This window comes from Pipistrellus hanaki (genome assembly GCF_964339955.1).
Source record: "Pipistrellus hanaki genome assembly, chromosome: 1".
Lineage (NCBI taxonomy): Eukaryota > Metazoa > Chordata > Mammalia > Chiroptera > Vespertilionidae > Pipistrellus > Pipistrellus hanaki.
Window position 1 is genome coordinate 56,393,852 of NC_140503.1, and position 23,742 is coordinate 56,417,593.

General features: G+C 40.9%; 1 long non-coding RNA gene across 1 annotated transcript; it reads right to left on the bottom strand.

Annotated features, from left to right (window-relative positions):
* Positions 1 to 925: 925 nt before the first annotated feature.
* On the bottom strand, positions 926 to 23,168 carry LOC311631761. The gene is made up of 4 exons (XR_014796650.1): positions 23,069 to 23,168; positions 19,056 to 19,184; positions 10,191 to 10,287; positions 926 to 1,988 (listed from the first exon to the last, which is right to left on the bottom strand). It is a non-coding gene; the product is annotated as an uncharacterized lncRNA (long non-coding RNA).
* Between the last annotated feature and the right edge of the window lie 574 nt (positions 23,169 to 23,742).

The following is a 23,742-nucleotide window of genomic DNA, read 5'->3' on the forward strand; positions in this document are numbered from 1 at the left end:
GAGAAAAGTGGCTAGAGGAATAAATATAAAAGAAGAAAACTGGGATGACTAAGGAAGGGTGGAACTCAGGAAATAAACAAAGAGAATGGAAAGAAAGGGATTAGGAGGAGGGAAGTGGGACTGGGATGGAGAAAGAGGCTCGTGAGTAGAAAGACCTTCTGGGTGGGGAGGGGAGGAGATGCCCAAAGGGCGAGCCCAGGCTGATAATGGCAGCCTGGGGAAGATGAAGCAGTCACCGGAGTGGAGACAGGCTGGGAGGAGATCCTGCAAAAGGAATTAACAGCCCATCTGGGGGTTCGTGGCTGGGAAGAGGAGAGAGGTTGGAAGAGAAGAAAGGATGGCCCAAGTCCAGGTAGCCTCACACAGGGAACCTCTGGGCAGTGACTCAGCATCTCTCACGCAGGAGACGTGCTGAGGTCCCAGGGCTGTACCACTAGTTGGAATCATCAAGAAGCTCAGCGAATTAAGAAGGGAACAATATTAAGGGCACAGCCAGCTATTGTTGCCAATTTTATATGATTAATGTTATAATAGTCACTGCTCAGCTTTCCAGAGTCCATCTTGTCATTGAGAGTCCATCACACGGTCTGTTTAGTCGTTCTGCTTTTCTTCACCTCCGAAGCCCTCTGGTTGCATTTCCCTGATGTTGCTCTTTGTGGAACTGGAGCCTCCATTTCACCTCACCTCACAGTAATTTGTTTTTTTGTTTTTGTTTTTTTTTTAAATATATTTTATTGATTTTTCACAGAGAGGAAGAGAGAGGGACAGAGAGTTAGAAACATCGATGAGAGAGAATCATCGATCAGCTGCCTCTTGCACACCCCCTAATGGGGATGTGCCCGCAACCCAGGTACATGCCCTTAGCCAGAATCGAACCTGGGACCTTTCAATCCGCAGGCCAACGCTCTATCCATTGAGCCTATCCATTGAGCCAAACCGGTTTCCGCAACCTCACAGTAATTTGACTGAGTGGACAGTGATGTTAGCATCAGGAGTAAGTTTAGCAAAATCTTAGGAGGCACTATCTCTGCCATTGAGTGGCTATTTAAAAGGGCAGTGAAACAGCATCCATAACTGTGCAGAAGCAGATGTTATGACCACTGTTCCCTGTGGTGATGAGGCTTCAGAGGCAGCACAGTTCAGGGCGGGCAGCCTCTCCCCTCTCCGTCTCAGTCTCAGTCCCAGAATGATGGTGAGGCAAGGATGGGAGTGGGGATTGAATTAGATCAGAAATGGTTCATGAATCTCTTCTCACATCTTAGAAATATTTCCCTGTAATGCTGTGCTGAAGGAAATTCCAAAACTGTATCATGGCTAAGTGAGAAAGTGCTAATAGGGCTCAGTGGGAATATAGACATTTTTTGAGTATTCTGTGAAAGTCACTGTTCTAAGTGATTTACGTGGATTATCTCATTGTTATCCCATTGTATAGATGAGGATAATCAAAGAGAGTGTTGATTGTTGGTGTCTGCTATGATCTTGAGAAAGGTCAGAGGCAGCATAGAGGCCTTGGTTTCTGACTTCCGAACCAAGTAATCTCTCAATTCTTTTGTTTTCTTTGAATACACAAATAACGTATGAGTGATTCCAGCAGTGATCTGCCTTAAGTCACTGTCTTAGCAGGTGTCCCTTTTGCCACTTGCCGTGTTCATCATCCTTCTCTCCAGGGTTTAAGAATTCCTTCTTAAATGCATTGAAATAGTCATGGACTCTATGGCAACTTTCACATTATTGACCCAGGAGGGATGATGAAACTTGCCTTGCTCTGTCTGCAACCCCACATAGGTGCTTGGTTAAACATGCTGAACTGGTTGTTCAGAAATTCACTGTTTTCCCAGTGCTGCCAGAGACCCGAATTTGGTGACTATCCTCTGCTCTTTGGTGCGTTACCATTGGAGATGTCCATCTTTCTTAAATTTCCTTCTGGCACAAACTGAGTGAGATTCATGACCATAGGTCAACTCTACATCCATAGCCCTGGGAGGATGCTGAGAGAAAAAAAGAAAAAAAGCAGATCATTTTCTTTCCAAATGTGTATCCTCTTATGTGTGCCTTCAGAGCCATTAAAGGTTTTCAAATAATGATTAAAGTCTAACCAAACGTCTTTGGATATAGATCTCGTGTCTCCGGCACACTAGTGTATGTATTCATAATTACTTAAAAGGTACATAGAATGCATAGTTTACACAATTCATTTATGCAATTCACTTAATTTTATTTTCATTCTCACAACAACTAAAGTAGGGTATTATTATTTCTATCAGCCCAGGAAGAAATCCAGTCTTAGGGAGTTCAAATGATCTTCACACACAGCTGGAAAGAAGCAGAACTGGAGCTGGAATCTAGACTGTTTGACAGGAGGCCCACAGAATTTACAAGAGCAGGAAGTTGGTGAAAAACTTGGACAAGAAATTGAGTAAGGGGATGGGCAGCTAGCTTTACTCTAGGTCACCTCCATCCCTCGCTCTGAATAGAATCCAGGGAGCTTGGGTTCAGAGGCAGGTCATAAGAATAAAGCTATAATTACGGAGTGAAACAGCTGTTGAAATGAGCCACAAACGTTTTGGCTTCCTCTTGCCTTTCAGAATCCTGTATGTTAGTGGTTTCCCACCCATGTCCTGAGGAGCCTTTGAGCTTGTGGAGATTCCCCAGGGTTAACATGACATTGTGGTGGGACACCTTCACAGTGCCACACTCATCTGCTTTAGACATTGAGCAACTGCGTACAATTTAATTTGAAGAAAAAACTATTCTGCTACTTAACAGTGTGGTAATTGCAGGGGGGGGGAGGAGGAAGTGGAAGAGTGTATGGAGGGGATTAAGTGGTGATAGGGAAAAATAAAATAAAATAAACGGAAGAAATAAAAATAAAACAGGAAAAAATGTAGTCATCATTATATAGGACTATTTAACATCCTGCCCATATAGTTCTCTTGGACATCTAGATAGTTTTCAGCCAAGGAATTTGTCCCTGGAAGAGGTGAACCATGACCTACTAGTAAAGTGACTCAGAAGGAGCTTGGAGCTAGAGTAATAATCAGGCTTAAGACACAGGATTAGAAGCCCTAGGGCGTGATTGGCAAACTGCAGCTCAAGAGCTACATGTGGCTCTTTGGCCCCTTGAGTGTGGCTCTTCCACAAAATACCACGGCCTGGGCGAGTCTATTTTGAAGAAGTGGTGTTAGAAGAAGTTTAAGTTTAAAAAATGTGGCTCTCAAAAGAAATTTCAATCGTTGTACTGTTGATATTTGGCTCTGTTAACTAATGAGTTTGCCGACCACTGCCATAAGGACATGGTCACCTGGGGTCAAAGGAGTGGTCCACTAAGGCTGTGATGGCAGAAATTCTGCACTGAGCGGGACACTTCAGGGAAGGTGTGTGGATGAACAGGAACTGAAAAATGAATATATAGACCCAATTCCAGGTTTTTCTCACGCTTACACCAGAGTTCTCCTAGTTTCTAGAGGTCCAGGCTGGGCTTCACTCCCAGAGCCTTCATGAACTAAGTTCAACTTGAAACACCATCAACCACACTGAATAGAACTGGGTCTTGTCTTCTAAGCACTCAGTCACTTTCACAAATGTGTGAAATCAGCATGCAACCCTGTCATCTGGCTGTAATCACTGATCTCCATAAATTCTACTAGCAAGCCTGGCTCCTTTTAGATCAGGATCTGGACTGGGTCAAGCATTGGGAACAAGAATGGATACAGATTGAAACTTGATATAAGATAACTAAATTTAATCCTACCACCATCATCACCATCTTGAACTTGCTATAGAAAGTCAACAGACAATTTTTCCCCCCTGCACAGAGACTTTGTCAGAAATCATTTTGGTGGTTCTGAAGAGAAGGCGTTTCAGAGGCAGGAACACAAGAACAGCAGAGTAATCAAAGGCTCTCCTTTCCCTGACCCTGGCATCAAAGAAGCAGCAGCGGATATAGAGTATTGCCTCGGAGAGGAGGAAAGACCTTGGACAGCTTACTGCTGGGTATCCTTGGCCGGGGTTGAACATTGAGGAGGCGGTCTGGCCTGTCGGTGAGCTGTGTACTAGGTTGCTACAACCACTCAGCCTAAGTCATCCCCCTGGTGACTCCGTGTCCCCACAGCAGCGCCCCGAACTCACTGTTATGTTAGGCAATTGTGGCAAGTCCCGTAACCCGATAGCAACACGTTATGCAGTTTTGTGGGAACTCTTGTTTCTGGAACGGATTGAGGTTCCCAAACTCTGGTCTTGTGCTGTTCGGGTGTGTCTTTCATGAAACACTCTCTATGTGAAAAAACAGTCTAAAGCACTAACGAACTCCGTCCTTGGAAGTTATTTTCAATAATAGCATGAAACTGACCCATTTCTTTCAAAGGCTTCTTGCCAGAAAAAAGAAAAGTTGCTGAAAGCAATAAATAACTCCCTTCTCGGCCTGACATTTGTCACCTAGTTTGTTGAAATACCGTTCTTTTGGGTCAGTTACATTTTTTTATAAATTAAAATGTAGTGAAATAATTTTTTATTGTTGATGAAGGAGATACCTTAAATCCTTGTTTCTTAAAGAACCCACTAAACTGAATAGGACGCCAAAGTGTAACATTTCAGATTTAGTAAATGAAAACGAGTGGGGAAAAGAAAGAAGGATTTAACTCCCAATTTTCACGGTTGTAATAAGAAGTAAATTCCTCGTGCTTTGTCATCCCCCCTTTACAATAGCAGGCTTTGAGAAAATAGAAATAAAAGTGAAGAAGCGGAGTTGAACATCTTTATTATTCAACCTGAGGGACTTCCTGTACATATGTAGGAAGAAAAGAAAAAGGACAAATTAGATGTCACATCCAGTGGCAGCAACATTGGCAGTTTGGGCCTTCTGAGCCGTAGTCCTATGTTCTCAGTGAGGATTCCGATGATATGGGCTGGACTCCCTGATCAGATACCCTCAAGTGTTACTTCTAAAGCTATGTTGGGAGAGTTGAAGAGCGCGATTTACCATGACCAGGTGTGGGTGAGAGCCTGGGGAAGAGGAAAAAAGAAGGGAGGAGAGTAGGAGGGAAAGACAACAGCTGAGCAAACTAGGGGAGGAGGGGGAAAACTCAGAAAAGCTCATAAGGTGTGATTATATCTCTCCTAGCTAGATGTGGGAGAACTCGAGGCATGATTTGAAACATAACACATTCAGTCTGAGAAAAGAGAATTACATGTAACTTTTAATGTCTGTGTCAAGTCTGTGGTGCCTGCGTGTGGGATGTGTGCAGGAGATGCAGCTGAGGGCTTGTTTCCCATCAGCCTCTACGGACCAGGAAACTGACTCAGCTGTGGTGTGAGCCCCTCGCCACTCCCTCTGCAGTGAGCGAGGGCCGCAGCCTCTGATGCCATGTCTTAGGAACTTCCACAGGTAAGATTTTAAAATTGGGAGCTATCACTGCAGAATTATTTGCCAACAGTTTTCACATAAAGAAAAGTTTCTAAAGGAAGGAGCGTGTTCACCCAGATAGAGGAAATTTCCAAAAGCAATTTATATCATAGGATATTGTATTTTCTGATGTATTCGTTGCATTTTTAGAAATTTCTCATTTAAAATCATCCTCCCAGCATATTTATGTGTGTGTTTTTTGGTTATTGCTTTTTTTTTTTTTTTTTTTTTTTTTTTTTAAATCAAACCCAGTGCACTGCTTGCTATGTTTGGAACTGTAACTCTGTCCCCACTGTCTCCTAAAAGACTGACCACCAGCTGGAAGGGGCAGCCCAAGAAGCCACAGAGCTCTAAGTGTGCTGCCTGACAATGTCACGCTGGACCTGAGTGGACTCTGATTAACCACAGCTCCACCATCAACAGGCCCATGACCTGTGGTCTGGAGAGAAAAGCAGAATCGGTCCCATTAGATTCCTTTCTTGACATTTTTGGACTCAGAAACTGAGAGATTGGCTTCTTAGCTGAAAGAAGAGCCTGTGGACTGGGGGCTGGGGTGTCCACGATGGAATGGGTTCAAAATCAGAAGAGAACAGAGCAGATCCAGAGAAAAGGAAGAGCAGCAAAGAGAGAGCAGAGGAGAATACGCTTAGAGAGTAGCATTGGTTTCTGGCAATATTCCAGGTCTCAAGAGTTCCAATGGTAAACTTCATTTCTTGTCTTTGCATTCCTGTGACTCTGATTCCCAGCCATTACAACTCCCTGCCACCATTCCCAACAACCCCCCTTCCAAAATGCCAGCACCTCCACATCTGGACTTGCCTGGATCTCTAATCCTTCTAACCATAAATATAAATGCCTGAAAAAAAAAAATCTTTCTAGCTCTATTTGGGACAACCTTTAAAGCTGCCAAACCAAAAGAAATACAAAGTGCCAAAAAGAAGAAAGAAAATATAAGTGAAAATCAAGGAAATAGCCCTGGCTGGTTTTTCTCAATGGTTAGAGCATCATCCACAGCCCTAAGGGTCATGAGTTTGATTTCTGGTCAAGGGCATGTACCTCGGTTGCGGGTTCGCTCCCAACTCCCTGTAACTGTGCTTGCGGGAGGCAATTAGTTGATGTGTGTCTCTCACATCAATGTTTCTCTCTTACTCCCCCTCCTCCTGTCTCCCTTTCACTCTGGAAATCAATGGAAAAAATATCCTCAGGTGAAGATTTAAAAAAAAAAAAAAAAAAAAAAGGAAATAATAACAAACTAAATATAAGAGATCTAAATATAACTAAATTTTCCAAGCCAGTGTGTCTCAGTAGTTGAGCATCAACCAATGAACCAGGAGATCATGGTTTGATTCCTGGTCAGGGCACATGCCTGGGTTTTGGGCTTGATCCCAGCAGGAGGCAGCTGATCAGTGATTCTCTCTCATCACTGATGTTTCTATCTCTCTCTATCTCTCCCTTCCTCTCTAAAATCGATAAAAATATATATTTTTTAAAAATTCAACTGAATTTGTTAAATTTAAGCTCTTAAAGTAGAAATTTAACTAAAAAATGTATACCCTGAAAAAAGGAAGAATGAAAGAAGACAACACAGTGAACAGCATAGGAAAAGACTGAAATTTTAAAAAGAACAAATGGTGAAAGAAAAAAAAGTACTAGGGAGACCTTCAGTGCTTTTTCTGAGAAGAGCAATTGCAGAAGAGGATGCCTTCTATAAGCCAGCTGCTTTATACACATTATCTTGTTGGATTCTCACAACCAGTACTGTTTTATAGGAGCACAAACTATTTAAAACAGGGAAATAACCTGCCAAAGTTGGAAAGCAAAAGAGAATAAAATGCCATGTCTGACTGACTGCAAAGGGGATGCTGGGAAGGAACACTCTGAAGGCACAATGGGTTTGAAGTCTCCAATCAGGCAGCTATCAGGAAAGGCTCCTGGGCCTTGAGATGGGTACCCTGAGAGGGGTGATCTCCAGCAGGTCTCCCCCATGAGCGCCTCAGCAACAAAAGGCTGAGGATTCTCCCCTACTGAGTGTCTGCAGTTGTTGGGACTTTCCATATGGCTGGCTCTTTTACAAAACAAAGCCTGGCCTGAGACATGGTTACCAAGTGAGACAGCTGTGGGGTGGAACTCGCATGTAGCCTCATCTGAGGTCAGTATTGAGCAAACGAGATCAGGCACATCTTGTAAAAAGCCTTGGTGATATTTACCAAAGGATGTGGCTGCCAATGCGAACAGCACAGCCTCGGCGGTGGGTGGCTTACAATGCCTGGATGCGGGACATTCCCCAGTGGTGCTGTCCAGGCAGTGGTAAGGAAGAACTCTATCTGGCACAACTAGAAAAACTATTCAGCTGCAGAGTTTGAAGTAGAGGTACCTGTGACTTTATTAGAGCTGGCCTGAAAGGCTTGGAAGCTCAAAGCAGTTTTTTAAGCCCTCTCCAAATATGATGGCATTCTGTGAGGTATCCTTCTTTGGCAAGGGAGCACACTGAGAGCAGGAAGACAGGAGTGAGTTATGCGAGAGTATTTACTGCACCCAAACTTGGGCAAAATTGGAACCTGAAAGTCCTACTTCCCAGGTGAGGGGTTTGCCCTTTGGTGCCCTTGTTTACAACGCCCAAGGGGTCTTGTACCATCTTTTCCTTTTCATTCATTGGTCACATATAGATATAGATAGCTATAGGTACAGATAGATATAGATAGATATAGATTATATAGATATGTAATATAGATACAGATACAGATACAGACACAGACACAGACACAGACAGACACAGACACAGACACAGACACAGATACAGATACAGATACAGATACAGATACAGATACAGATATAGATACAGATACAGATACAGATACAGATACAGATACAGATACAGATATAGATATAGATATAGATATAGATATAGATATATACTAGAGGCCAAGTGCACAATATTTGTGCACTGATGGGGTCTCCCTCACCCTGGCCTGTGCCCTCTCACTGTCTGGGACCCCTCAGTTGATATCTGTCTCTAGATTAGGCCTGCTCCCTGCAGGTGGATATCCCCTGAGGGGTCCTTAGCGCTGCTGCTGAGGCAGGAAAGGTTCCCGCCACCGCTGCTGTGCTCGCCAGCCTTGAGCCCAGCTTCTGGATGAGTGGTGCTCCCCCAGTGGAAGCACACTGACCACCAGGGGGCAGCTTGAGACAGTGTGAGGGCGTGATGACTATTTGCATATTAGCTCTTTATTATATAGGATAGATATATAGCTATATATGTATGAGATATCAAAGGCACTTTGCCAAATGCTAAAAATTTCAAAGGAGCAACAATCTTAGTCTTTGATGGCTGATATGTGCAGGAGTCCTCCACTGTGAACCTAGAAAATACTACATCTGAATTCTCCATGGTAGATTGGGAAAATAGAATTGATTTTATACACATAGATTCACTGCTATGTGAACACATAGGAAAAGAATGACTTTGGTCTGGAGGAGTCAAAGTATGCTTCGGAAAATCCTCTAATACAAAAAAATTTAAAAAGCAAAAGCAACTACAAATAAAAGGGGAGGTAAAGTATGAGTAGAAGTTCATGAGAAGTAGAAAAGCAGATTCCAAGTAATAGGAACAATCTATGCATGGCTTTGAAAATAAGGAATAAAACATGTTTGAAAAATAGCTAATAATCCTGTATGCTGGATTGTGGGGTTAAGATTAGAAAAGTGACCAAGAGTCACATTATGCAAAAATTTGTGTGCTAACATATAAGGTTATTAATCTGTTGCAGATGAGCAGATTTTAAAAAGAGGAATGATAGGATTATATTTTAGCTTTAGAAAATAATCCTATCTAATAAAGACAGAATATGCAAATTGACCATAAATCCGCTACAAAAATGGTGGCACCCACAGCCAATAAAAAAGGGATATGCAAATTGATGCGACAAGGGGAGAGGTGGAAAGGCCTCTCCAGGCTGGTGCAAAGGCAGAAAGGTGGCTCTGGCCGGAGTGAAGGCAGTGGTGCCAGCAGCCAGGGGAAGGAAGGCCTATTCTTGCACGAATCTGTGTGCATTGGGCCTCTAGTTGACTATATTATACATGGAAAAATATTTTTTAAAGCTTTTATGTAAACTTTCTCTACAGCTTACTGGAAATGACAATGAAGAAATTAATAAAGGTGTAAACTCCAAGGATAAAAAGTATGGCAGAGGAAACATCAGACAAGAACTATCAACTATATTTTGGAAGATGGGAAGCTGAGAGAAGAGGAATAGCTGACTGAGAAGAATAGAGAAAGCTAATAAAACCTAAAAGCCTAATAAAACCTGAAAATAGGAAGCCAAGAAGAATCAAGATAAGTTGCTCCAAAGAGCATTGGGAAGGTCAGGAATTTATGACCCCTGGTGCTTATGAAGATGAAGGAATGGGTGGAGCAAGGAAACAAAGAATTCATCAAAAATCTGCATAAGTTATGAACCCTTCCCTTTGCCCCACAGCCAGGTGAGAATCTCTCCCTTGTCCTTGGAAAAACAAGATGTTTGCTCTCTGGAGATGCTGAATCAGCAGGGTTCTGGACTCAGTGACATCAGGGAGCTGAACAGAAATGGGATTCAGTGACAGCCACATTCTGAAGGGTGGGAGTTGGAAACTTTCTCTTAGCTCCATGAATGTACTCCAAGCTTATACTCCACATGGAGGAGACTGACAAGTTCCTTGAAGAAAGTGACCTGCCCCAATAGAAAAAAAACAAAAACAAAAACAAAAACTACCAATACTAACAATACAGTCTCTACAAATGCATGGAACTCACCCAATGAATGCCTGGGTCCCACATTATCACTGGACAGAGAAGCTCTCTAGTTGGTAAGTCCTTCCCAGCTTCCAGTCATCTTTTTAGTCCTGGACACCTAGATGTAAACAGACAGCCAAATGTCTCCAGGTGTGTAAGCACATCCTCTAATACAAAAGATTTAAAAAGCAAAAGCAGTCTACGGCCATACCACCCTGAACGCGCCCGATCTCGTCTAAAAAGCAAAAGCAACTACAAATAAAAGGGGGATTGTGGGGAGAATAAACCATGTTGAAAAGAGAAGCAATGCAAGAGAAGATAGCTTTAAAGAAACTTTTATTAATTAACAGTTTTGCATGCATTAAACAACAGGATGCAATAAAAAGAGAATAGTAAGTAAACAATAAAAATATCATGCAAATTACGAATATATAAGTAGAAATAATTTTTAAAATTAATATAAAATAATTAAGAGTTAAAATTGAGAAAATCTTCCAGAAAGTAGTACAAAAATACAATTTAAAAAAAAATTAAAATGTAAAATATCCACACAAAGGCATATCATTGTGAAATGTCCAAATATGAGGGATAGAAGAAATCCTAAATACTTTCAAAGAGAAAAACATAAAGAATCACAGTGGTGGTGGATTTCTTTAAAGTAATACTGGAAAACAAAAGACAATGGAGAAATGACTCCAAAGAAAGTAATTACTTTCTACCTAGAATTTAGCACCTGGACAAACTTTCATTTCCATATGACATTAGGAAAGAGGTATTGTCGGGTATGTGAAGTGTGGCAGACACTACTTATACCAATATTTGTTTGCTTTTTTCTTCCTGGAACCCATAAAGTTGTGTTTCCCAGTTAGGCGAGGCCATGTGTTCTGATCAAATGACTGTGAGCAGAAGTGACATGTGCCAGATCCATGAGCCAGAGAGGTGTGAGCACCACGTTTTCTGAAGAGGCCTCATGTTGAGATGGTAGAGCCACAGAATGGAACCAGTTTGGATCATTGGAAGACCAGAGGAGAGGCAGCTGCCCTGGAGGGTTACCTGACCTCCAGCAGACTTGTCTGAGTCAGAAGAGACTTGATAAATGACACCATAAATTATGACACTTATTTGTAGCATAGTCTGGCCTAACCAATACATGACCTACCAAAAATAATTCTAACTGCATCATTTCTCAAAAAGTTAGTGTCCCAGCAATTTCACTCCTAGGTGATACACCCAAAAGAAATGAGGGCGTGTGCCCAACAAAAGATGGGTACAAGATTATTTGTAGCAGCTGTAATTATAATATCCAAACACTTCACATTTATATAATATACCATAGTAAAAAGCAAACAAAAGAATAAATTACTGGTATCAGTACATGCAACAATATGGATGACTCTCTAAACTTAATGAAGGATAAAAGAAAGCCAGATATAAGACTACATACCTTATGAATCTTTTATATGAACAGACAAACTATTGATGATGATAAAAGCCAGACTAGTGATGTCCTTGTTGGGGGTGGTGTGATGGGGTAGGGTATTATTGGGAAGAGGCAGGAGAAATCCCCATAGAGTGCTGGAGATAGTCAATCTCTTAATCTGGATGGTAGTTACAAGAATAATTACCAAAAAATTATTGGGCTGGACACTTAAGTTTAGTGCACTTTACTATGTCTGTTGTACCTCATCTAAAATAATTTTCTTAAAGAAAATAGAAGAGACTGGATCCTCCAAAATGAGGGTAGACAGCCAAAAGCAGTAATGCATGGGGCCGAGGGACAGAGATAAAGGGGATTCCTAAGACAATGGCAATGGCAATTCCAGGATGGCAGCTGTACAGCAGGCTGGGGCGCAGTCAGTCATGGTGTGAGGCAGAGGCAGAGATCAGAGAGAGAAGCATCTAGAAAAAAAGGTAAAGGAAAAATAAACTGATAGATTATCTTAGTGTTCAACTCTATTGGAGAGAACATCAGTATTCCATAGAAGAATTGGGGAGGAATTAATGATAAACACATGAAAAACTAAACAAAAACCAAAAAAAGAGGTTATTATTAATGAAAAATGTTATTTAAGCACATTACCATAGTATACTATATTGCTGAGCTTATAGTATAAATAGCCAAAATCTTGTTATACAATTATATTGGGAGGACGGGAAATAGGAAGGCAGAGTGGGCAAATGTGTAGCAAAGGTACACATTACTATGGTAAGAAATCTGAATTATCTTCAGCTGCAGAAAAATAGCTATAGAGTGTTTACATTTAAAAAAAATAGCTGCACATGCAAATTATTTAAAACAGAAAGCAAAGAAAATAAACAGTTGAAAGTGTTACAATTCAAGATGGAGAAGACAGAGGACTGCTGTTTTTTATTGGCTTCTAAAACTACACATATAAAGTATTTCAGCACCTTGCTGAGGCAGTTAAAACATGTCTCAGAAAACTGCAAGACATCCTTTATAATAAATATGCAAATCGACCCAATGTCAGAATGACTGGTGGAATGACCAGTCACTATGACACACTGACCACCAGGGTGCAGACACTCAACGCAGGAGCTTCTCTCAGCCCACAGGTTCCAGGCCAGCCAAGGTGGGTGCCAGTAGGGTCCCTTTCTCCCAGTCGCCCTGCCAGTCACCCCATAGATCGGCCCTGACCATCGGCCAAGACTAGAGACTCTATCCATGCACAAATTTTGTGTACTGGGTCTCTAGTTTAAAATAAAACAACTCATTCCAAAGCACATTTTGATTCTCAACTCTATCACAGCTAATAGCATGATGATATTATACGAGGGTTTAAAATATTTTAGATGTAATCACTTTTTGTCAGGATTTTAAATCCTGATTGTGCAATTTAAATGTGCCTTTAAAAAATTAGGTTCCATTAAAAGGAACATGGTCCCATTAAAACGAGGCACACTGTACCTAGAAGAGGCTAGTCCTGCACTTTCTGCAGGCTTAGCAGAACCACAATGTGGGGGAAATAGGTATTATATTTGTTAAGATGCAAAAATTGTAGGGAATCAAAAACCTCAACTCAGTGTGGCTGAAAGAATAAAAAAGAGAATGTATTTATTCCCCTAAAATGCTTAGAGATAGAGAGATTCCAGAAAAGGCTGCCTCAAAGAGGTCACCAAGTATGCAAGCCCTTCTGTTGCTTTCTGCTTCACACACCACAGTGTTGGCTCCATCCTGCAGCTGGCACCTCTCTTCATTTTAAGATGCGGGTACTGTCTGCTGGGGCTAATCTTTCCTCATTTAAACCCATGGGGAAAGAGTAGGCATCTGTGACTGAAGATGCCCAGCAAAAGTCTCAAATGTTTCCCAAAGGACAGGCTTAGGTCACATGCCTACTGTTGAACCAATCATTGGCCAGGAGAGGAATGCACTAGAACTCCTAGTGGACCAAACCTTCCTACATCCACTTAATTGGGAAGTAAGAGCTGTTGGGAGAGGAGGAAGGGAGACAGATGGAGAAACAATTATAAATGTCCCCAAAGGTACTTAAAAAGGGAAGAAGCTCTGAATATGTTGGTATTTGCAAATTCACTATCTTAAGATTGTCATGCTATTGCTTCCTCAAAATTCTCATTTTCTAAATTCCTATCGAAACTTGAAGAAAGTCAAAAAGAGTGGTATTTTTGAAAGTGCAAATAGGGCCTTTGCTGTATAAGCTCTATGTAGGAAATAGCATGTCTTTCCTAATGGAATGAAGACTAGGATAATGTAATGCTTTGGTGAAACAAAGGCTTTTGGTTTTTTATTTGATTTAAAGGTAGGCAAACCCTAAGAAAGTTCCTAAATCAAATTAAGCCTGGGGGAACATCATATCATATCGTGCTGTAAGCATAGTGTTGGTACAATTAAAAGAATTTGTTTAAAAGGTCAAAAGATGTAGGATTCTCCCGAGGGTCCTAGTTTAAGTCATTTATATTAAAAAGGGGAAAACAATGTTCCATCTCACTTAATGGTCATAAGAATCAAAACAGATTATTATTTGTTTTAAGTACATATGTATGAGGAGTAAGTATGAGGAGAATATGAATAACTGTGGAAGATTGAAAAGGCTGCCTAAGTTCAAACTTTAAGATCTTTTCCTACTTTGAGACAGTACGAAGTCTGATAAATGTCGCACTTTTCTGTAAGTATAAGGCAATTAAAATATAAAATTGTGTAATTGAGGGGAAAATTATACAACCTTTGACTCCTTTTATCACTCCTGAGGCCACCTGCCCGTGTGGACACAGACAAATGATGTCAAAGGGCACCATAGCATCTGCTGGAGGTCCACTGGAATTGCAGCCCTGGTCCCAGGAGGAGAGGAAGCACATCTCTACTGCTGGCCTTACAAACTCAGATCAAATGGTGGTGAAAAATGTCACACAGCGGAAGAAAAACACGGAAGAATTCCATAATCTCAACAAACTTAAAAAAATATAGTCTGCTGTGCATCTGTATTGAAGAGAGCCTGAGTGGTCACTTTAAGATGTCTGAATTTCATCATGTGTATTCCATTTGTATTAGTTTGCTCAATCTGTTTGCTGTAAATACTGCAGCTGGATATTTGATGAGCCCTCCTGTTTAGACCAAACTGCTGCCAGTAGAACCATAGTACTTAATCTGCTCTACTCTTAATTAGATGATTTATCTAATCATATCAACTTTTAATTCATTGGCATTACGATTGCTAAATGATCTTAAATATGGTAGTAAGACTGTTATGTGAATATGTTTGTGTTTATCACAAGTCAATGATGTACAAATATGGGGGATATTTTAGATTGATTTTTAACATATATTTTTATTGATTTCAGAGAGGAAGGGAGAAGAGAGAGATAGACATATCAATGGTGAGAGGAAATCACTGATTGACTGCCTACTGCATGCCCTCTACTGGGGATTAAGCTCAAAACCCCAGGCATGTGCCCTGACCAGGAATCAAACCATGACCTCCTGGTTCATAGATCAGGGCTCAACCACTGAAGCACTCCAGCCAGGCAAGTCTAATTTTGAAAAAAGAGAGAATGAATAGCAAGTGAATATATTTTACTTTGCCCCCTATCTCACTCCATTCTCTCTTAAATGGGCAAATATTTAACAATTGTTTTTGCAAAATATCTCTAAATTAATAGATGTTCTAAAGCAATTTTTTCTACTTTTCAATTACATTTTACATTCAATGTTATGTATATTAGTTTCATGTGTACAGCACAGTGGTTAGACAATCATATACTTTCCAAAGTGTTCCCTTCAGTATTTCCAGAACCCACCTGACACCAAACAGTTATTACAATATTATTGGCTACATTCCCTATTCTGTACTCCCCGTGACTGTTTGTAACTACCAATTTGTACTTCTTAATCACTTCACCTAGTCTCCCAGAACCCTTCTCCACTCTCTGTGCCTATGAGTCTGTTCATATTTTGTTCATTCATTTCTTTTGTTCTGTAGATTCTACATATAAGTGAAATCATATGGCTTTTGTTTTCCTCCGACTGACTTATTTCACTCAGCATAATACTGTCCAGGTCCACCCATGCTGTCGCAGCTGGTAAGATTTCATTCTCTTATATGGCCAAGTAATATTATATTGTATATATGTAGCAAACCTTTTTGAAATATTTTTCTATTTATTACAAACACGAATGATTTATAACAATTTTATTTTTGTGTTTGTATTAAAGTGGTAGAACGAATTACAAACCAAATTCAAAATGCACTTCCAAGCACTTTAATGACACAACTTTGACCCCAAACACTCAACTCTTTGCAAAGTTTTCATCAGGCAAACATGGCAGATATTATAAAAATGGCCAGAGTAAGTAAGGGCATTATTGTCTGACTTCATAATAAAGATAATAATAGATCCTACTGACCTCTTACCAGAACTAAGCCCTGTGCTAGGCATTTTGAAAAATAAGGTTTGAAAAAATATGATTTCTCCCACTTTACCAGACGGGGATACTGAAGCAAAAAAAGGCTAATTAACTTGCCCAAATCCACACTTTGTAAGTGGCGGAGGTAAGGCCCGTACCCACAATGACTACAGTAGAGCTAAGACTGCCAAGAGCTAATGGGTTTTTATTCTGGGTTTTCATATTCTTTATGAAATACATTAAAAAGTAAAAAAAGGTGACAAATCAATTTCTAGTATTACTATACTTCATTTTTATTTCTATAAAAGGAAGATAATAAAATAGTATTTTATACTACAGTATAAGAAAGCATATGTAAGTGGTATAAATGGAACAAATCTTGGTAATACTATTTAATTCTCAGTTCAGCTCTGAAAAGAAGACATACCTTATGACAATGAAATAGAGAGAAGTTTGATAGCAAGTTTAAAATAATCTTAAGTTGAGTTTATGATCTGGGTTTCAGACCTTTAGAGGAAAAGTACTTCAGACCAGAATGATAAATGGGTCTTTTCAGTCCTCAATATTTTATTTGTTACTACCTATTATAGGCTCTTTATTACAACACTATTTCTAGACTAAAAATAAAACACAGAGACCGGGTGATATTTTTATCAATTTCTACCAGCTTCAGATATTTAGAAAAAAATTGTTAGCTGAGATTTCCAGAAAATCATCCTCAAATCAATCCAATCTGCTTTCTTCATGTTCCCTTTAGTTCTCAACATTTCAAGATAAATATTTAGAAGTTGTCAATCATTAAAAGTAAGAGAAGTTCAACATGGTTTTTATTCTCATAATGTCTGCACTGTGGAAAAATGAAAGATAAGTCAAAAGACAGACCAAATGCTATCAAATGGCCACACTTAAAAAAGGGTTGGAGGCCCTTGGTTGAGACTTTTGATTTACGTGGTTTTTACATAATATAACCCATTTGACCAAAATTTAGATATAAAGATTGAGGCAAGAAAGATAGTTCTACTCTTCTAACTTATTGCCATATAATGTATGTTGGTTTGAAAATATCTTTTTAAAAATATGAATGTGGCCCTAATCAGTTTGGCTCAGTGGATAGAACGTCGGCCTGTGGTCTCAAGAGTCCCAGGTTTGATTCCAGTCAAGGGCATGTACCTTGGTTGCAGGCACATCCCCAGTAGGGAGTGTGCAGAAGGCAGCTGCTTGATGTTTCTAACTCTCTACCCCTCTCCCTTACCCTCTGTAAAAAAAATCAATAAAACATATTTAAAAAAATAAAAATATGAATGTGTTAGAACACAGTAAATAAAATGTCTTTGTACAGCAAGGTCAAGTTGAGGAACTATGTAAGTCTAGGAGCAGCAAGACATTCAAGCATTCATCAGTTAAATAATTTTAGTAAGTCAGTTAAAAAATCTATCCCTGTCTCTTATTTGTGATGTTTGGGGAATGAATGTGCTGATAATTCTTTCGCAACTCTCTCGCATGCATGCAGCGGACCGGTTTAGGCTTGGGACCCTATGAGGTACTAAAGCAGGCATTCACTCTCTCACACTTGAGGTCACAAATTTTTGCAAGTCAAAAATGTTGAGCATGCCAAAAACATCACAGCACACACTACCAAATAAAAGAACACTGTTATTCTTACAAGGAAAGGTTTGACAAGACAGGAAATAGGCAGGGTCAGAGAAGTTTACTTAATACTGAGACTTATTTAACCATCCTGAAGCCAAAGTACAATGACAGTTTAAAAAAAAATAAACAAATAGCTGTTACACAAAACAAAACCCCAGGATACATGGTCTCCACTGGAGCTGATTATTAGATTTTGAGCAAATACAGGAAGTGGCTAACCCCAGGGAACCCTCACAAAATTTCTAGCCATCTTCCCCATTTACCTATGCCACATGCCTTTCACTGAGATACTGTGGATTAAAACAGTTTTAATTTCACGAGTAGAAATATGAGCCCAAACAAAAGTTGGCCTTAAAAATGCTACAAAATAATTTCATGAAAGGGCAAGACTTTTAAATGTTACATTCTCCTAAAAAAAAAAAAAAAAATGGGGAGAAAGAAAAAAAAGAAGATGGAAGATAGGAAAAATGTAGCTGTTCGTTACAATTTTCCATTTTTTTGTTTAAACGCAGCAGGAGGGCAAAGCTGCTGGCTTCGCTTCATCCTCCCAGATGCCAGGAGGAATTGTGCAAAGCCCCGCAACCACCCGGATTTTCCTTAAAGTTATAATCATGGTTCTCCTGTAATGACGGCTGCCTGCTTTCACTCAGATGTCACTGCAGCTTGTTTGCTGCCAGTGCGGACCCGCTGGGAGCCATGGACTCATAACTGCAGATAAATCTGTTTGTTTTTTTAAAAAGAAATTTATGTAGCACATTGACAAAAAAAGCAAACACCAAGTGACATCTAGTGGATGTCTATATTATTTTCTAAAGCCTCTAACAATAGTCTCAGCAATAGGCTGTCTTAATATTGCTTATAATGTTTGTTTCTTGGAGGCTCTATCTTTTTCCTAAGACAGAAAGGCAGATTATCAGATAAAAAAAAGTTGTCATTTTCTTTGGTGGAAGAAAAACAAATTCTCTTCAATTAGCATATGAATATCAAGTCTCAAGATAAATTATTCTGAAAATAACTCACCTGTAGCACATGCTACAAGTGTGCAAAAAAAGGTATATTCAACATGGGACACATTTGGGCCATTATCAGCTATGTAGGCGGTTCTTAGATAAGAAATATCAAGTACCAAGTTTCTCTGTTTATAAATTTAAAGATGATTACTAATTTAATTAATTCTAATTAAATACAAATCTGTATTTAGTCCAACTCTTGTGCCCATTTTCCATTGCTGTTTGTTTTTGTTTTCATTTTCCCCTTGAGAATGCTGGGGAGAATTGTGTGAGTATGTAGGTCCACTTTCCATAGCTTCTGGGAGTGTTTGCTGGTTCACCACAAGTTATTAAAGAAGAGTAACTTACCCAGGCTTGCAGAAAGCAGCTGAAAACTTAATTGGGATTGGGACTGTTTAACAATTCCTCTCCAGCAGATTCATGTGTGTGTCTGGAAGGCTTTGTGGAGAATAAATGCCTTGCACTGATGTCTAGAGACTGCATTTGTGGAAGAGACAGAAAGGGAAATTGTTGAGTGAAAAATTGAAAGATGATGTTTAAATTTAGTATTTTCTTTTCTTTCAAGGAAAGGAAACTTGGAATATGTAACCCAGATGTCAGCTGTCTGGCTGTCCCCAAGTCTTCCAGACTTTTAGAGTTATTCTTCATTTCAGTAATAACACGCACACACACACACACACACACACACACGCACACGCACACGCACACGCACACACAGCCCTCATGAAGCCCTCCTCTAATTTCCGATAGAAAACTAGCATTGCTCATTCTTACTATCAGCTCTGCATCAAGCTTTGTAGGACTGTCTAGTCCTTCACCCACTTTAGCTGGGATGCAGGCATGGTCGCTGTTAGCCCTCCTCCGAAGACCACTGGCACTAAAGCAGTGCACAGGGTCATCTTCATTGAAGTTCGGGTAATAGGAGGGAAGCGGCATCATGGCTCAGCAAACAGATTGAAGTGTAATCCATGCAGTGATACACTGTCTTGGATTTGTTTAAAAAACAATTCATTGAGGGAATACTACTCAGCCATAAAAAAGATGAAATATTGCCATTTGCAGCAACATGGGTGGACCTTGGGGGTGTTATGCTAAATGAAGTAAGGCAGAAGGAAAAGGACAAAAAATATGATTTCTCTAACAAAACAAATAAACAAACAAGTAAACTGACAAAACAAACAAAGACTAACTCAGATTTCAGATAACACAGTGGCGGTTACCAAAGGGGAAGGTGGGTGGAAGTGCAAAGTTGGGTAAAGACAGAAGAAAACTAGGCTTTGGGTGGTGAGCAGGCAGTAGAATATACAGATATTCTGAGGTATAATGCTGTGTACCTGAAATGTATATAATGTCGTTAACCAATGTTACCTCCATACATTTAATTTCAACATTAAAAAAAATAATGTATTGGGGGGTTGGGAATGAGGGAGTACATAGGGATGTGGAATAAATAAAATTGGCTGCAGGTTGCTATTTGCTAAAAGTGAGTGCTGAGTGCATGGGGTTCACCATACTATGCATTCTATTAATACTTTTGTGTCTGATTAAAGTTTGCATAATAAATATTTAAAAGAATAAATTCACTGGTGACCTCTGATCCAGGAGCTTTACCACTAGCTTTACCATCCCTTCTCCCATTAGCTTCCTACCCCAGGTGGGATCTTCTCCCACAACTTCCGAGTCTCCCTGCCTCTCCTCCTTGCCGGGCTGCCCTGGGCTCTGGGAGCCACTTTGATACCTGGGGAGCCCATCAGGATGGTTTGCTGACTCCCTGAAGAGAAAGAAATCAGTTTTCACCCTCTAAGGAATTCCGCCCCAGCTTTACAAAGCACCCCGTTCAGGTAAAAGCAGCACGCTGGCACAGACAGCATTTCCGGTTAGCTCTCTTCCTCCTCCTATTTGTCTTTGAACGGAAGTCCTGGTCATTGTCTCTAACGGGTTGACTCGGAGAATTACAACGGGACCAAGCAGGTTAGTCTTGGGGAGAAAGCACAAGTCAAAGGTGGCAAATGGGTGACTGTTTTGCATTCTAAATAAAAGATATGCAACGTAGCCCTGCCTCCCTGCCCACGTGAGCATCCCTTGCACCGAAAGGTGGCCTGTTTGATTCCAGGTCAGGACACAGGCCGGGGTTGCAAGGTTAGTCCCTGGCTGGGGTCCTAAAGGGAGGCAACTGATCAATGTTTTCCTCTCTGTCTCTCCCTCCCAGCACTCTCTCTAAAATCAATGAAAACATTTAAAAACAAAAAACAAAAAAACCCGACATTGTATCATACATAAATAAAACTATATTAGAATAAAACATATAACTTTCTCTTGGCTACTCATCTCTACTGCAGTAGCCCGGGGCAGGCAGCTACACAGCCAGCCCATCCTCGGTGCCTGGAAGCCTGAGGTGGCTGCACCCCCACGCGTTTCCGTGCGGCGGGAGAGAGAGGCCCCAGGGCGGGCGGCCCAGCACGATTAGCCAGCCTTCCTCCTATCTTAGCATCAGCTGGCAGCTGCTCCTCTAACTTACCGTAACTTTGTCTACTTTGGCTTAAAAAAGGCAGGCTTTGCTCACTGCGGCCCTGAAGTCAGCTGAGGTGAATGTTTGCCACCACCCCCGCCCCCACCACACACACACACACACACACACACACACACACACACACACACACAAAGGTGTGCTTCTTCTAGAGAGAGGCAGAGAAGTTAGGTAGGGAAAAAATGTTTCACTTCAAACACATGTGGGGGTAGGCTGGGAGAGTCACTCTGGATTACACTGATAATGTAAAAGTGGAACTTGTGTCTGCTATCCCCCCTCCCCTTTTTAAATTTTTTTTTTTTTTTATTGATTTCAGAAAGGAAGGGAGAGGGAGAGAGAAACATCAATGATGAGAGAGAATCATTGATCGGCTGCCTCCTGCAAGCCCCCCACTGGGGATCAGCCCACAACCAGGCACGTGCTCTGATGGGGAATTGAACTGTGATCTCTTGGTTCATAGGGCAATGCTCAACCACTGAGCCACGCAGGCTGTCCCCTTTCAACATTTCCTGGAGGGAGGACAGGGACTGAGCTCTGGGGGGAGGGAGGGAGAGGGAGCTGTGGCTTCTGCAGCCACTTGCCAAACACCTCTGATCAAGGGCCTGGGGAAAGGGGACATGTTACAGTTGGCATATGCCATTGACCCCAAGCTCATGTGAGACAATGTCAGCACTTGCTTCTGGCTCTAAATTGCAAAAACACTTCCTCTCTTTCTGCCAGCACTACTCTCCCTCCCACTCCACCCCAGAGTCCGACATGGTTTCCATTCCAAGGAGACCTGGTAATGATTCCAAGGAGACTGGCTAACATGTTCCCGTGACAGCGCTGGCGGGCGGCGGGGAGGGCACGGGATACGTTTAGGCTGAAATGAATTAGGAAACATTTTCAAGTTACTCTTTGAAGCTTTTATTGCCTTATCATCAAACGGCTTCTCTTCTGTGGCCGTATATTGATTTTTCTGACGATGAAAAAGTGTTTCATCTCTTCTATGATAATCGGATAGTCTCAGTTAATGGTAGCCTTCTTCTTTCTGAACCGTGTTATTCCACTATTATAGAATTGTCCCACAGTCCCCATCTCCCAGGCCTGCCATTCAGCATTAGTCTCTTTCTAATATTATTTTTCCTGTGGTCCCCCACAATGGAACGTCTCCGCTCCAAACATACGGCTGCAGGGGATTGTATCATTACTTGCCTCTGCTCTAGTCAAAGTGTTTTATGGGAGCTTCCTGTCATTTGTCCTGATCTATGCTACTATTTGTCAAAACATCACCTCCGAAATTGCCTGCTTCTCTAAGATGCCAGGAAAATATATTTCATGTCAAATACAAGTTAAGCCATTATAAATCCCACTGGGGTTTCAAAATGGGGCACACTTGGGATTTTATTTTTTCTCTAAGAAGAATGCCCTTCCTAATACTAAGTGAATGGACTTGTAGATGAGTGTTCTGTCCTAACATGTCTCCAAAGCCCCTGGCCCATTAGAAAACGGTCACAAAAAAATGTGTTTCACTCCTACATACTTGTGCGGTGTATGAGAAGGCTGACCTCACGTTTGGTTCTGCTTCATACCCGCGTGGGAAGTGGTTAATGTCTTTCCTGGGTGGGAAAGGGGGTATAGGAACTCCGCAGTCTGGTCCTCTAATTGCTGTAGTTTAGTGGTTCTCATGACATCAAGCACATCTTAGCCTCCCTTTGCCTTAGGTTTCACTTGTAATCTTACAATGTCTTAAGTCACCCTAGACTCTAGAGAGATTATTTACAACTTCATCTCTACAGTTTTTTTTGCTGTCATTTCCATCCATCTTTCCTTTGCCTTCCTCTGTGCTCCTTACCTGGTGTTCTGACAATGGCTTCTTGAACTTATCTGTCACAGACATTTAGTTTAATAGCAATCTTCTCAAAGCTCAGCTCTGATGATCTTTTTTCTTTTTTTTTCAGAGAGGAAAAAAGAGGGAGAGATAGAAACATCAGTGATGAGAGAGAGTCATTGATCAGCTGCCTCCTGCATGCCCCACACTGGGGATTGAGCCCACCACCGGGGCATGTGCCCTGACCGTGACCTTCTGGTTCATAGGTCAACTCTCAACCACTGAGACACGCCAGCTGGGCTAATCTTACGTTTTGCTCCAAATTATTCCATCACTGGTCATTGCTTCCCTGGTGTTTAGGACCCTCCAAAGAGGACTTGCAATCTACCATTCCAAACAGTTAGCAATGTCCTACACGTCCTTTATACTCTAGTCTACTTGAACTTTGGTTTTGCCAGTTTCTGAATGTGCCTTCTTTGTATTTTCAAGGCATATTACAGATTTCTATATTTGTCTCTAGAATATAGATGGCAACCTTCTAGATAATAACCTTTCTGAAGATAGTTGCTAGCATTTATTGACCAAATATTTTTTCCCATGGACTGTGTGAGATATTTTATATTCACCATCTCTAGATTTTCTAATAATGTTAGGTGGGTAGTATTGTCTGTATTATTCAGATGGTAAGTCTGAGGCTC